The following is a 16,968-nucleotide window of genomic DNA, read 5'->3' on the forward strand; positions in this document are numbered from 1 at the left end:
AAAAGCCTCCAACATGCAACCAAAAGTCCAGAATGAACACAACTTTTTATTTTTATTTTAAAAAAATTGTCATTTTATTTTGAAAAACCAAAAAATCAAAGAAGGGAAAAAACAACTTATTTTCTTTAATTTTAAAGCAGAAAAATTGTCTTATTTTTTTCTAAACATTCCTTGGTCACTTCTTGGGAGGCATGTGCTTCATGGCTTTACAGTGACTTAATGTCGTCAATGTGACATTTTTATTGGACCCCATAAAAACAGAAAAGGTGGGCGAGCGTGGCGCCTCACCACGCTCCTGCTCAGTTAAAACCCTCTGCCTGCATCCATAAATGATTGACTTTTGTCTCTATCAGAAGTCAGTCAGTCAGTCAGTCTGTCGCTGCCCTCCTTTTCTCACTCACACACCCACACAAGCACAGAAAAGAAACAGATAAGCAGAAACAAGGGTCACGAAAAACATCTGCCTGGGTAATAAACCGGGTAAAGTTATTTGATGACAAACGCTGGGGGGGAAAAAAGCCAGTACGTCATAAAAAGAAAACAAACTCCTTTGGCTAATATTTATATCTTAATATGATACACATTAAAGCGAATTAATATTTTAAGACTGACTAATTCAAATGATTATTTTCAACTGACTTCCTGGTGTCGAGGGGACACTGCTTATCAGTGTCACAGTCACATGGTTTGGGGTAAGGAGGTCACAGTAACTGTTCACAACATGTAAAAAGCATGTGTGGGGTTCTGAAAACAAACCTGTCATGCGCAAAATGCAAAGAGAAGTTTAATATGTGTGAAAGAATAAACAAGGAAGTCGATAGTCTTTCCAGATCTGCCTCGAGAGACGAGATGAAGGAGCAATCACAGGGTTTTTGGATATTTAATGCAACGAAGGAAAACGGGCTCGTGTTGTAACCTTGGTGTCACAGACGCTCATTAAAAATTGTCAAGATATTGCGATCGGCTTTATTAGACCTGGAGAGCTCCGATGAGTGCACCTGAACTTGGAGCTGCATCTCTAATGCCATTTGGATACAAACCTTCGACATGATCAAAAAAAAAAAAAAAGTAGAGGGGTCTTTCTTCTCTTCCCATCATCTTAAAGGCGTTTCAGGACCGAGTGTAATTTTTCTTTGCAATAATGACCCCAGGAGTTTCGACTGCAATTTCAGTTATCACCCCAACATAACTATTGAACTCTGGATCACATGGTTGCACTTACAAAAGTTTGCGGTTTAATAAATAATTACCAGCTCCCTCAAAGTTGAGTCCGTCAGAAACAAGGCTTAATTATCAGCTGCTTGCGTGGTGACAAGAGCAGAGGATTCCTTTTCTGGCGTAGGTGACCGCTGCCCTGCCTTGCATTCATGCATGCCTGACGGTCTCTGCACACGTATGCGTGTGTGTCAGAGCTGGTCGAAGAAGTGAGTGTGTCTCGACCCTTCCTGAGACGGTGTCTAAATCAGGCGTAATTAGCGAAGAGTTCACTGTGGGGTGCCTGCCTGTGGTTGACGCTGGAGGGAGTTATTGACTCCGTGTCCTCAGTTACAGCCCGTTCACTGCATTAAAAAAAAAAAAAAAAAAAAAACAACCTCCTGCCTGGTCCTTCTTTACCCCAAATGCTCATTTAATGACTCAAAGACGACTTTTACAGCCGAGTTTGTTTATGCTCGTTTGTACGTCTTCAGAACGGAAAAAGAAAAACAGGCCGTAAAAGCTCAAGAGTTGAGGTCCTGGTGGTTTTTATGAACCCCTTTACCCACAGTAGATATTAACTACCACGCGCAGGAAAGGAGGGCGGAGCTGCAACAAGTAAAAGAGGAGGAGAGTGACAGGACTGCTGTCATCTATAGGGTAATTTAAGACAACAGCCACCGGAGCCGGAGAGGCTGGGAGGCAGGGCATTGCAGGAGAAAGATGGATTGTGAATGGAGACATGGGAAAGCTCTGCCATGACATGCGTACGCATGCTCACACATGCATGCATTCAAACACAGCTGTAGCCAGTATAGGACTTCAACAAGAGGACATTATGAGTGTGTGTGTGTTGGGGGGGGGACATCCCAATTGTACCAACGGAGGAGTGGGACACCGAACACCTTTGGACAGAGGGAGCCTTTTAGTGCCCGCCCTGACAAGTGGCTCCACTTCTGCAAATGTTCTCACACACTAATCTCCCCCGCAGGTTTTACAGGCATGCAGAGGAAGACGGCACATTGGCAAGCAACAGGCTTTCCAACCCCCCACCTCCTCTTGGCCTCCTCCTCCTCTTTCCCTCCACCCGCCCGTCTGCACCGCTAACGGACACACCGCCTGGGCTCGAAAAGGCCATGACCTCCGACCCCTCGGCGCGGCTCCAAGCCCCTCCTCGTTCCCTACTCTGCAACCTGAAAACTCTCCTGCTATGAGGGGGCCCCCCATGTAACTCAAGAGCCATTCCAAAGTGACAAATTGCTCCGGAGTTCCAGGATAACTCTCTCTTCTCCTCTGTCTCGCCCCCCCCCCCCCCCCCCCATCCCCTTTTCCACAGATAAACACTAACCAGCACCCCACCACCATCACCCGAGCCCCCCATCACAGCCCCCCACCCAAAAAGAGCCACCCAGTGGCTGCGAAGCTTCTCCTTTTCCCCCTTCCAGCCCTCCCACCCAAAGTTGTTCTGTTCCCCTGCCCCGCGCCCCTCCTCGCATGGGCAGCCCCACAATGGGAGCTGAATGACTCAATTGTCTCTAATGAAGTGAAAGACAAGGGAGTCCCATAAATCCTTACAGAGGGGATGAACTCAGCCTCCCCGTCCCGATTTCCCTGTCATCGACTGCTTTCCCAAGTGCAGGGGGGTGGGGGGTGGGTACTGGGGGAGGGAAGGTTTAGAAGCTATAATGAACTTCTACATTGATTATTTCATCTGCAGTCATTTCAGTTAAGTCTTTGAGTTCTGTCAGAAAAGCGTCGTTTTGACAAAAGTTTACACGAAGCAGCAATTCATTGTCCCCACGATTCATCTCAAACCTCATGTTTGTGATGTATATATTCGTCTGATATTTTATTTGTGTATCACAAAACAACAACCAAGAACTAAAAATTCAGAAAAATACTTTTTCATTTGCTAATAAGCAAGTAACAACAATCAAAAACTTTCAATGCCTTCTAGCATTGACTGTATATGAGAACTGGACTGAATGCGTGGGACGTCATCCATAGAAAATGGCTTACTTCCCAGCTCCAACAAAATGAAGTCAATTCAGTTGTCTTTTTTTTTGCTGACACCGCCATGTTGGAACCAGACATCGTTCGTCAGTGAGCACTGATTGGTACGAGTCAATTTTTCTAAGGCAACCACTCTCACCAATCAGGAGTGAGCCTGTCAGAAGTCCATAACCCAAAAGTAGTCAAAGGAGAATCTGTCAATCAATTTAGATCAATTTAGAGAATGTGAGATCACATACTTTTGTACGTCCAGTTTTCATATATATTCAATGGCTGAGTCTGGTGTAATGTAATTAAACAATAAATCATATTCCTCAAAAATTTGGCACGACACGTGTTGGAACATGCTTATAGCGATGCAACAATTCACTTCCCCTACCATTCAGTTCAATGGTGTAAAACATTGTTTGGTTTTAAACTTAGATTTCTGGCATCCCTAGCTTACACTCATCTAAGTTGTTCATCATTAGAGCTGACGCAGCTTAGTCTGGCAATTTGAAAGGAAGAATTCAAGTCTAGATCCACAGATATGGTCCCAGTAAAAATCACGGTAGAGCCCCTAGGACAAAAAAAAGAAGTGCAAATCCTGCAAATGTGTTTTTAAGTAAATGACAGAACAGTCCTGGATTGTTTTGTCCATTTCACTCAACAACCGGTTACTTTTCTATCAAGCCCCCTCTCCCCATCTGATGTCTTTATCACAAGCCACCTGGCAGCCAGAGCGGCAGCCACAGCACGGCTTGTTCGTTTTGTTTTGGATTAAGAGCATAGGGCTTGAGACCAATCAAACAAACTGAGCTCCTTATGTGCCAATATGGCTCACATTCACTGGTCTCCCTTCCAGCGGGCAACCGCGAGACAAACGGCGGGGACCGCCGAGGCTCCGCGGAGGATTTCAGACATGTGAGCAATGTGAGCACAGGGGGCCGGCTGACACGGAGAGACAGACAGATAGCAGCTTTGGGTTACAGTCAGCATATGGATGCTGGGTGCTGCTCTAAAGAGACACGCCGGATCTTCTGGCCATCTGCGTCTGCCTCCTATCCTACACATGGCATGGCGCTGCACAGGCATGAATGCAGACAATGAAAGTGCATTCACGGTGACCCCTTTCATCACTCCTCTAACATACTTGTACATGCTTTCAGTCTGATTCACACCTGAGCAGCAATGCACACCCATGTTCCAGTATTCCTTAGGGGCGATCGGCTCTCCTAGGAGAGCATGCTCAGAGACAAGATTGACAGCTTGCAGATTACTCCCAATCAAACTCCAACTATAAAGAGCTTTATTTGAATCTGGAAATGATCAAGGCTAGTAAGAGGACTCTATTCAAAGATTGGCATGTAAACTGCACAGAGCTTAAGGGATTAGTCCATCCAGTTTAACCACAATTTTATCCTTTTTCAAAATGAGATCGGACCATCTTGTCTTGATCCGTTACAGATTTTTTTTTGGTTGCAGGTGAAGGAGAAGAAGCAAAAGCGTATGCTAACAAATTATCGACTCCAATTTAGACACTGATCATTGAAAAAGCTCAAAACAAATTCCAAAAATGTCAGTTTGCTTTTAAAACTCAAATTGTACATCTTTGTAGGAGAGGGGGAAACAGTGCAGGAGTTTCTTGATAAAAAAACAACAACAAAAAAAAAATATCAAGAAAAAGTTTGCCAACACTAGAGGGCCCATCATGGCTGCTTTGGTTCTACTAATGCACATTTTATGAGTAAATATTAAAGAAAAAAAGCACCCCACCTGCGCTGATAGCCAGAGGCATTTTGCAACCAGGAAAATAAAAGTGAAATGTGGGAAGGCCTGGGGTTTGCGTGCCCTGGGGCGGGAAAGGGTCCACTGAGCCCATATTTACTCCAAAGCCAGAACCGCTTGGGGGATCTACCAGTCCTGACAGCACTGGGGGCACCCGACCGGATCATAAACCTTCCCCCTCCTCACCTACCACCAACCTCTCTCAACAATTTCCATTTCAACCCCAAACTCCTTTTCTCTGTTGATTTTTTTTTTTCCTGAAAACTCAACCTAAAGTTTTCAAATAAGGCTTTTCCTTCCACTGGGTGATGGTGCACATGACCTCTCCTTCCTCTTCAACAAACTCAGACTTTGATCACCTTTTTAAAACAAGTTTGCAGGTGAAGGCACATGTCACCATACCATACAAAACAGTAAAAAAAACTCAAGGTAGCATGATACTTCAAACCAATATAGTAGAGAAAAACAAAGTATTTTTGCTTCAATCTTTTGTGACCTTTTTTTTTTTTATTCCTTTTGCAAGGAGTTAATTCGAAAAAACACTGAGCTTAAAGGTGCTCTCTTGAAACACACCTATATATGATAAGTAAAACTCCACTCTGACATTATTTAGTTAGTAGGTGTGGGTAAATATGCCGTTCAAACACCAGATGATAGACCAAAACGTTTAGAAAGATTGCACAATACACAGGCAACAACTTGGCTAAAGCAAAGGCTAAGAAAATATAAATACAGACTGATGTTTTTTTAATTGATTTCTATAGAGATGGAACCTTTTATTCTTTTAATAATTTTAAACGAAAAAGTAGATCGCCATGGTACAAGGAGAAGAGACATAAGACCACCTCGCCTTGAGACAAACTAGATTGAAAACTGACATTTTTTTTAATAAACTGAATTAAAGATAAAGAGACTAAACAAAGTTTTTAACCAAAGAAATTCTGAAGGCGCAGTCAAGACTTCTTTTAACACCCATTCCAGAAGAAAAGAAGAAAACTAACTACAAGAAAAACAACATTTATCACATAATAAATGTTCAATACTTTGTCCATAATGTCTTTTCCTCTTTTGCATGTAGTGCCATTCACATCATATGCGTCCTTTCAACCCCCTTGATAAGTTTGTTACGTTTTTTTGAGTCAATAGCTCTGATGCTGCCGTTACCCTTGAATGTGACCACAAAGAACACAGTGCTCTCCGCCACAGAAATATGCGACATCATGCCGCAAAACATAGAGATCCCAAGCCTCATCAAGGAGTACAGCCTGTTCCCCTCTTTTCATGGCTTTGTTGATGTGTTTAAAGACAATCTGGTGCCCAGGTAAACTACTTTTTAGTCCCCCCCTCATTACTCTTTGAAAGATAAAAGTAGGAGGGACCAAAGAAGAGTGGTGAGAGATCAAAACCTTGTGGTGCTCCTGCACACAACCCTATAAATCTAGGCTGTGGTCTGTTAATAATACCAATATATCCCACAGCATTGAAGCATTGACACAGTTCTGGCTTTGTTCCCACACTTGCTTAGCATGCACTTTCTAAATTTTTCTTCTTTTTTTCACTGGGAAACAAGCTGACCGATTTAACAGGAATGGTGTTCTCCACACTGATGTTCTCCATTTATTGTTAAACACTCACTAATGGCGTTGATATAAATGCATTTCAGTTTGTGGTCTTGAAACAACCCAGCTGTTTTCTCAGCTTCCAGTGACCGCACACTCAGTCCTTTAAGCCACAAGTTCCATTGTGAGGATGACAAAACACAAGGTTATGATAGCTCCTATAATCATTAAACCAAGAATTAAAATAGTAAATTGACCAATTAAAGACATTATGATGTGAGGTTTCATCAATCTTGTATAATAATGTTTCAGATACTATCAGATACTAGCAGGAACTCGCACACCTACATGAACCTCTCAAAGAAAGTGTGATGTTGACATGACCACATTCCAAAACTAGCCTTAGAAAGTAAACAGTGTTCCATATCTGACTTTAGCACCCACTCTCCCTTTGCCACTGTCCCGTGTCAATACAAGTTTCTCCTGGCTGTTCTATAAATAGAGCCGGTGAGGGCCAGCAGGAGATGACTGGTCTTCTGTCAGCCTTGCTAATGATCAGAAAGCCTGGCATCTTTAGCGTCAAGAGCTGCAGCAGAATGCCACTTCTCCAAGGGGGTTTCTGCAGTTCCACAAAGCGCCACTCACTGAAATGTCTGCATTTTTTCTTTTTTTGCTCTTTTCAATACAAGGCACATTTTCTTTGGGTACATTTCACTATTGTGAATTAAAGAGTCTTTCATCACCTTTTTACATTCTAATGTTTATCTTTGTATTCTTTGGTTCCAAGTAGTAGAACTTTATGTACTTGCCAACTAAAATGTCATTAACCCTTTAACATTAGAGCTTTAGCTCCAGCGTTGACATTCTTTCGACAACCATAACTCTTCGACCCTTTACACAAAAAATTCAATTCCAGCGATTCTTAAATGGAGAAAAGCAACTTTTCTCTGATACGCAACACTTTACAATAGTGAAGTGCTTACATAATCAGCGGGAATCGGCTAATTCTCTCCGCTTCAGAATAAACTAATTTATGTTGATCGTGCAATCGGTTAAAGAGTTATGGTATGTCAAAGAGTGTGTGTTTAATGGAGGACATCTAGAGTGTTTAAGGGTTGGGGAAGAAAAGTCTAAGCAACTAAAAAGCACAGAATTGCCAGAAGCAGCAATGTCTAAAAAAGAAGACACCTACATTTTATTATACTTCAGATTCTGACTTAATAAAAGTTATTGATTACTTTTTAAAGTGAGGGCAGGAAAGCTAAAGCAACTTTTGGCAACCCCAAAGGTCGAACTCCATTTGCAAGTTTGTTTTTAGTGTTCTTTTACACCAGCTTACCAAAAGATATATGCACTGTCACTTGTGTATGTAATACGATCTTTAGGAACAACTAGCCAAAGAAAGCTGGCGTTACTGGTTCTTAAAAGGCTTGTACAACTCTCTGCTGAAGTGTAAACTTATCTTTAAAGAATTATTTTTGTTTAGCTTTATTCCATAAGTATTACATCTATACAGTTTAAAAGTTCCCAATAATTGTAATTTATTATAACGTACTAATCAATGAAATAAATCATTTAAAGACAGCTCTAACAGGGGAAACCAGTTAAAAAACATAGCTTGCTGGCTAAAATTAGAAAGCAACCGTATACTTGTGGACTAGCATAATTATGAAATTGGTTTGTGTACAGGTTAAGGTGTGTCTGAATACTTAACGCAAGGTCAGGCCACGAAAGAGTAGAAGGAGAAGCGATTGGGCAACCCATATACTCAGTCCAACCTTACCTTTGTTTGCAGGAGGCATCTTATGGCATGGAATGAAAAGTTAAAGCAATGACCTGCAGCTGAGCTCCACTAAGGGGAGAACACAATCCAGTTGCTGCACCCACGTTAGGCTGGTAGAGTGCTGTATTTGGTATTGTGCTAGAAGAGAGCCGAGCGCTGCCCTTGATGTTGGGTGTCTGGTTTTGTTCTGCAAGAGTTCACTATGAATTAGTTAAATGGTGGACTGGATATGAGGAAGCGATGAAACATGCCTTAGAGGAGGAAAAAAAAAAGAATGTGTGCACTCTCAGGCTTCAAAAAGACTTGGGATATTCTCCAAAAAAACACAACAAACGATCACACTATTCCACCCACGCAAATGTATCAGTCTAAAAGCACTGCGCGGAAATGCACAACAAAACACACTAACAAGCAACTAATCACCTGAAACCAACACTTTGTTTTGTGTCCAAGTCACATATGCAACACACATAAATATGACCTTAAAATTCATGAGTTCTAGTGTTATAAGGTCTTGAGAATAAATAAAGTTACAGGTAATGAGTTTGTAACCCAACCCAACTAGAGTCGTTCAACAGCCTCGACAGATTTATATTGTTTTGACAAGCTTTACCATAATTTAACGCAATTAATGTAATTTTTAATCAGGTTGTATGTGAGGTATAGAGAAACTATGTATCAAGATACCTCTGGAGTTTAATGGTTGAATTTGTAATTGGGGTTTGGTTATTGGAGCTCATTAAAATTGGTGATGCTGATAGGTGATGATGATGGGTGATAAGAGCTGGTGAAGGTCAGGTACGACTGTTCTGCTACTTGCCCCTTCCACAGTTTTTGTAGATAACCCGACTGCGTGATCCATTCTCAATTTGGCAAATCATCTCTGACTGCATTTGCATCCCTATCCTTAGCAACTCCACCCTCCTTCAAACGCGCACACACACATTTTCATGACCAAGCTACAGCCATGGGCTTAAAAAGGACACACACACAGACACACACACACGTATCTCTCATGGTTAATTACCACTTAGCTCAATCACGTGGTGATCTGGTCATAAGAGCCCCTCCACCCTCTTCCATTGCAACACAAACATCAGCACACATGCCAATTATTGATAAATCTTTAATATACCGTTTTGCAAAGTCTCCATTTCATTTCCTACCACCAAGTCGATGCTTACAGTTCCAGGAGAGGCTTTAGCAACTCACATAACAAGAAATAAATTGAGTGGGAATAAATTAGTTTAATGCAATATTATCGCAGAACTGAAATGAAACGGCCCATACCATTTGGGGAAGATGCTAACTTTTTTCCCTCCCCTTGCTTGCATCTCTGGCTAGGTCTGTACGAAAATGCCAGGACAAAAATCCCACGCCGCGATAACGTGTCAATAATGAGCCAAGGCCATCTATTGATCAGCTTAATTTTGCATCTATTAGCTAGGGAACGGCTTGCTCCGGGGGCGAGGGAAGCCGGGCGCTAACACGCACCGACAGGCTGGATGGAGATCATTACAACTGATGTTCACACACACGCTGTGATTGACATGGAGATAAGGCAGGAGAGAGCCCCGGCTCGCACGCCTCCCAGCACACTAAGCTAATGATACTCGAAATGTGTGCTTGCTGCCATGCACACCCGTGTGTGTCTGCGGGGGCATGATAGAGAGAGCATCTGTCTAGAAAGACAGTTGTGGAAGGACAAAAAGAGAGGAGCAGAAGAAAAAACAGGCCACACGCCTTTGCTAATTGGCACAGTCAGAAAGGGAAGCTCATAAAGGATAAAAAAAACATTTAGAGGAGAACCTAAGATTTCTAGATCACATCATCGTCTTTGTCATTAGGTACAGTTTATAACCCTCAGAAAAGTGCAGTTTTGACGTGGAACACGTGGCTTCATCTGACACTTCCTTAACTTAAGGTCTTTTTTGAAGAACTCAACAGAGGCGTTCATTAAAAACAACTGTCACGCCAGTGCAAACTTATAGAAAACGCCAACAAAAGGAGCTAGAAATCGCAATAGAAGTGAATCTCTTTATCTGAATGTAAGCAGAGTTTCTCCGTTTATTAGTTGTTTGGTGATCGTTTTGAGGGCTTGCCACAGTAAACTGAATTGCAGGATAGTTAAACATTAAGATTTTTTACTGGATGCCCTTCCTAAAGCAACATGATTGACTGTGCCCAGGACCAAATAGCAACTGTGCTATTCCCACAGGGCCACAGTGTAGGGGATTTCTTTTAAAATTAAAAACTTTAACTTTTTTAGTGGTAAAGGGTAAGATACTATTCAACCCAAAAGAGTTTGCAGCTACTTAATACAGAGATGGATGTTGAAATAATCTAGCCATTCATTTTTCACTTTCCTACAAGTTTCTTTAGGTCTCCCAAACAGAAGGCTGTTCTATATCAAATGCCCGGTTTTTACTTCATAGCTAATAACCATCCCATCAATCGTGTTGCGAACCTACCGCAATCATGCGGTCAAATTCAGACCAAGGTTGGCTTGTTTCGCTTGCCACTGTCCACGATAACTGAGACGAACCTCTGAGTTTTTCTGAAGATGCTTACATCTATACAAATAGGTTTAGGGTTAATAATGGAGCAGATTAGATAAGGTAGGTGGTACATCAGGGTTTTTTTTTTGTTATTATAAAAGCTGCAACATACCAAATAACTTTACTTTAAATATTTTTTACATTTGTAATGATTTGCCACCTGCTCTATATCTTAATTGAATGTAGCATAGCTGAAGTTATAGTTACATTAGAAAGTTAATATGCAGAGTTAATGTGTTTTTTAATGTAATTTTTTTTGGAACAGAGTCGGAATGAAGTAATGTCTAACCCCTCTTGTATTTAGAATGCAGTAATAGCGGCCTTGTTTTAGAAATCCCGGTACGTGGAAATGGCAATTTTCTGATTGATTCTGCTCCACCATTACCTATTCTAATCACTCGGAATAAGTATAAGTTAAATGGCCCAATATCCACGCCATTGTGCTACAGGTATAAAATTTCAATTGCGGATGATGTCATCAGCTTCTGTCACGTTTCACAGCGATTGAGGTGATTCTCTTTCAATGGCCTTGCGCCCAATGCGACCTAAGCAATTACAAATCACTATGAAGTATAAACCGGGCATCAGGTTAACTACATCCCTTTTCCTAATCCTACTTGGACAAAAGGCAGTGATCTCTCTGTTTAGGATGGATTTACTCAAACTGGGAGGGGGGAAAAATGATAAAACACAGCACCCTTTTGCCTGTTCTAACTTATCTATCTACGTACCTCTGTTGCAAGCTGCCTAGTTTGGAGCTGCATTGATGCAACAAGCTGCAACACAGTCTGTTGCCTGTTATCCACACAGAAATAGGAAGGTTTGGCACTTGGATTTGCACACTTTCCCTCACCGTCAAACAAAAAGACATGTCTGAATTTGTGCGTGGTTTCGGTACACCTAGGATTTTTATGGGGATGAGATCTTGTTTTATGTCAGGAGGTGAGGTCAGAAAAAGAGGGGGGGGGGGGGGACCCTTGGCTACAAACTGTGTGCATTTGTCAGCTGAGGGATGCAGCGAAGGGATTGAGGGAGCAACGAGAGGGAGGTGAGGGATGGGGGAGGAGAAGAGAGGAAAAAAAAAAAGCCCTCAGCCAAGCCATCAAGTTGAACATTGAACTTCACAGTAGTAGCTGCCTTTCTATGCCTCTCCTTTTGATGTTACCTCCAAAGCAAAGGATCAAAGGCTTGGAGTGTGGCGTGGGGAAGTCCCAAGCTCTTACCCTGCCAGCCTGTTATATATGCAAAAGTCTACGCCAAAAGAGAGGGAGTCAGGCAGAGATACAGACAAAAAAAAAGAGAGAGAGATGCAGGAGGGAAGTAGCATGGAATGCAGCTAAATGGCATGTTTTGGGTCTAATGACTGACAAGAGGCTGATGCAGTCAGCTGGCCTGTTTGCAGAGTGATGCAGAGAGGTGAGGAAGGTGAGCACACAAGTTTTGGATAAACACACACTTGACACTTCCTGGAGGGCTGGGCGTGAAGGCGGGGAATGGGACGAGGAGCAGGGGATTGTGCCAGTGTTTGTTGCCCTTGCAGATTCCCTTCAAACACAAATTCCTACCCCCCTCTTCTTGTACCAACCCCAGCTCCTCAACATCAAGACGGCGAGGGACCGTGCCGTCTTCACATAAATATGGAATGCTGTTAAAATGAAGTCTAGAATAAAGCTAGCACACATGTAACTCCGGTTGCGTCTCTCTCTAGACTGGAGACACACAAACACCGTGGGCTCAGCTGGGCCAAAGAGCAGAGTAGAGGTGTGCTAAAATTGACAAACCTCTATGAGATAAACACAATCCACACACACTCGCACACCCTTTCCCCAAGGCAGTGGGATTAAGAGGTCCAGCTGGCTGACAGCAAGCCCTTCCTTCCCACGTATCCCGTCGATCTCACCCTCTCTCACAGACATACACACACCCAGACCGCCCCCCCTTCCCATACCTCCATCCCCCTGGTATCCCAACTCAACAGTTCACCTAGCACGCCAGGAGGACACGCCTAAATCTGTCACCAATTGCTCAGCACTAGTTGACATGCAAAACGTTTATGATGAACGTTTGTGTCAAGATGGAGAAGCATTCAGATCGGTGACACCGCCAAAGATGTTTGTCAATTCCCCTCGTCTCCTTTTCTGATGTTTGTTGCGTGCTTCAAGATACAAACTCCCATTGAATCATGGGATTGAGGGATAGCAAATAGAAGCAAATGACAAGAAAAAAAATGTGACGAGGAGACACAAGGACAGGTCACCTCAAGCATCTTTGAAACGGCGGCATCTCTACCACACCACAAGGAGCATCTCTCATCAGGTGCTTAAAAATGACAGGCTTCTCTCTGCTACAGTTCCAGTTACACATCAATCGCTGTTACACTTTTGCAACAACAGGCTCCTGTTTATTTACTTTAGGTCAAACTGGTGACATTTTTTCGGTCAGAGTGTTCTTGAACTACAGAGATAAATAGGTTTATGTTCAACTAACGCAGTAAGACAATAAGAAACCAAATAGGAAATGACCCCTGTAACTGTAGCTGTAACTGAACCAAAGAGAAGGGAAGTGAAACTCAAACTAGCAAATGTCATCTACAGGTGAAAGCTGAAGCAGCTTCCATGTTTTAGTGACTTTAAGAAAACCCAATGCATAGGCCAAGAAAAACACTACATGGAAGTCCCAAGCAAGTCGATGCAGGCATGGACAACACTGTACCTGCCATGATGTTCTATAGTCAGTCAGTGTAGGTAAAAGACAATGAAGATTTGTTGTTAGACCAAAGACTAAAGGATCTTACTTCTATTGTTTTGGATGTTAGTTGGGCTCATAGCCGACTCGAGCCGGTGAGAATCTAATGAGAACATAAAAATTGTAGTGAAAAAATAACTAACAAGAGCAGATTTCTACCAGAGTTTGGTGGAGCTAAGGAGCTGGAAAAAAAATAAAATAAAAACAGACAAGACAGCGGTGTGAGGACAGAATAGAAATTAGGCAGTGAGAAATGTTAGGAGCGAGGGAGAGATGGAAGGCAGGAAAAAAATTCGCAATGATGACACGTAAGTGCAAAGAGCGATTAAGGATTTACTTTCAAAAGGACTACCATTGATCTTTTTTGATAGACCTGCAATAAATCAAACCGGATTGACTCGCATGAGAACCAAGCCTAATCCTTTAGTCAGATCCAGGAGAACTCCAACCAAACCAGCTGTTAATTTAGGCTTTACAAGATAAAGCAGGAGAAATCCAACCTGATGTACCCTAGGGCAGGGGCTTACATCATCTCTGTAAAGCAATCAACTTATTGCCAGTTTGGAGAGGTAATCAGAGCACATACTGAGAGGGTGAAGAGAGAAGGGGAGGATTGCTGGGTCAAGAGAGGCAGAAATAAAAGCAGGAAAGACATGAGATGGCTGCATATCTTGGAGAATAACAGAGGCATAAATAAAGATTATATGAATACACACAATTTTAAAACATTAAAGCTTAAATTTGTGGAGAAATAAAAGCATCTCTTCACTTTAACTCCCCGGTGTTTAAGGATGACAGAACAAGCTGGATGGCTTCCCATCATCCCACTGTCACCGGGATGAGGGGAGGTGTTAGAGTACGAATTCTATCCCCATCTCTTCATACAACCCTGTAATTTCCCCAAAGGCTGGCCCAGAGCTCGTCCCCATCCCATGTGACCGGTGCCACCTCACCCAGGACCCATGTGCCACGCTGTGGCCTCACCATCGCATAACCATTGTAATTACAATTGTTATTTTTGTATTGGGAAACAAGTTTGAGGTTTCTTTTAGAGCTCTGGAAGGAAGTATTGCAACATGGTGTCCAAGCGGCGCTGATTAATCCATACTGATGTCTTTCTTTCAGTTGCGAGTAAACTGTATGTCATCAGCGTACCATGGGGGGGGGGGGGGGTTAGTTCCTCTTTCGAATTCAGTGGATGCTGATGAAGATAAAACTTAAAAACGCAAACCACAGATCCCAGTGAAGGCACTGGCAGAAGGACTTGTTATCTCCCCATTACCCCTGTCTTTAATGTCCTGTTAACAACACAAAACCACCAGATCAGGACTGAAATCCAATCAGAGCGCTTTGCAGGGCCCTTCACGTCAGCCTTACAAGAGAGCTGAGCAGAAGCAGGCCCTGTAGTCTCTGGAGAGTGTCCAGGGGAAACCAAACGTCAAGAGTCCAAACAAAACCACACATAAAATCAGAGTTAAAACAGCAGCCTCCATTCAGCCTATCATGACCCCACCAGCACAAACAAACACACACTCTTTGACCTCTGCCACTCAGTCTGCACTTGGCTACACAGTGTGCACACAGGGATCATGCCGACTTCGACAGGCCTCCTCTGGAACGGCCAAATTGTGCGCGGCTTGGCTGCGTGGGCTTTGACTTGGGCTCATTGCTATATGTTTGAGTGCACACACAGGACACGTCCATGTAAAGACCGCCACTTAAGCTTAACTCACATCAGCTTGCACTATCTTTAGCAGCTGGGCTAAACTTTTAAAGCCGTGCAACACCCCCACTACCACCACCACTAACTCGGAGGCAGCCTCCCCCAACTTCAAATAAGCTCTTTCGGCAGTAGCTTCCCACCGGCACCTCCCTCCATGGCCGCAAGGTCACACGTTTAATTAAACAGAAAGAAGTAATCTCACCAGACAGATGGCAAGCAGGCCGTCTCTCAATTACTTTATGCCCAATTGAATGATTACTAATGTTATTTGCGAAAAAAATGGCACACTGAAAAAGAGAACGTGGATGTGTGGTACAAGCAGGAGGGAGATGGTTGAGGAAGTGCAGGGACAGAGGGGCAGATGCACCACCTGCCCGGCATCTTGGGTTAAAAAAAGCATCAAGAATAAAACTGCAACTGTGTCAGCAATTTGGAAAGATTGGTTCCTTAATACAATGATGATCCATGCTATAAAAACAACTTTTTTCTCTCTTAAAATCACAAAAACAGAGCGTATCTCTGCATGGGGAAACGGAGTAACCAACCCCAGTTGAAGTAACTACAGGGCAAGACCTTTTATGTAATATGACCTCTTTCTAAAGCTTTCATTTTCCAGTTTGACATTGGGGAGAATCCCATTACAATAAATAATTTTCCTGAGAAACTCCCATTTTTCCTATCCCAACATTCACACCAATTCCCTGTCAATGTCTCATAGGTTCTCCTGCCTTATGACTGCTAACAATTAGAGGTCAACTTTCTACAGCTTCTCGATCTTTAACCATTAGACTCCAGTAACTGAACTGGTGTCAAAATACAAGATTCCCGTGATGTTCAGGTTGGAGTTCTGCTCAGACTCTGGGTATTTTTGTCTGAGTCAATCTGTTTATGATTTAACATAACCAGAGCACTAAATACATACAACTAAAGACCTCTAACTGGACTTATCCAGATCAAACAAAGAAGGATTTTTCTGGAACAAATTCTTTAAAGTGAAAGTGTATCACATCTGAAAGCTCATTGCTTAAATTGAAAACTTTTAAAAAATAAATGCATGTGACTAGTTTGCACTTGCATACATCATAACAGCAAACATCTAAAACAATACAATGCCATTTGTTTAAAACTCATGATTCAATAGCATGATCTTGTTGGTTTCATTTTTGAGTAATTGGGGAATGAGGATTTGGGGCTTTCCACCAACTGAAAAAGTTGGGAGGTACGTTGACTCGAGTAAAATGATCTACGAGAGCGTGAAGAAAACTCACATCCCCCCCCCCCCCCCCCCCATTCTGAGTCAGGGTAAGGCATTCCTTTGGCCTATACATGGTGGACAGCAGTTGTTCTCCCATGGGGGGGGGGGGGGGGGGGGGGGGGTGCAGTTGGAAGAAGCACACTGGGAGAAACGATTCACATATCTGCATATTTGGAGTACAGGACTGTGTGTTTTCTGGACTCACATGATCCCAAAGAAAAGGGTTAGAAGAAAGCATCACCCTAGAAGACAGAAAAGTTGCACTAATGCAACCGTCTTCTAACTGGTACACGGAAACAAGAACATATCACTCCCATTTTAGCATCTCTTCACTGGCTCCCAGTTCGCTTACGCATTGATTTTAAAATTCT

General features: G+C 42.7%; 1 protein-coding gene across 23 annotated transcripts in view; it reads right to left on the reverse strand.

Annotated features, from left to right (window-relative positions):
* tcf7l2 (transcription factor 7 like 2) overlaps positions 1-16,968 on the reverse strand; it is an 82,981-nt gene that overhangs the window by 52,233 nt on the left and 13,780 nt on the right. The window lies entirely within an intron of this gene.

Source organism: Oryzias latipes, chromosome 19 (genome assembly GCF_002234675.1).
Source record: "Oryzias latipes chromosome 19, ASM223467v1".
Lineage (NCBI taxonomy): Eukaryota > Metazoa > Chordata > Actinopteri > Beloniformes > Adrianichthyidae > Oryzias > Oryzias latipes.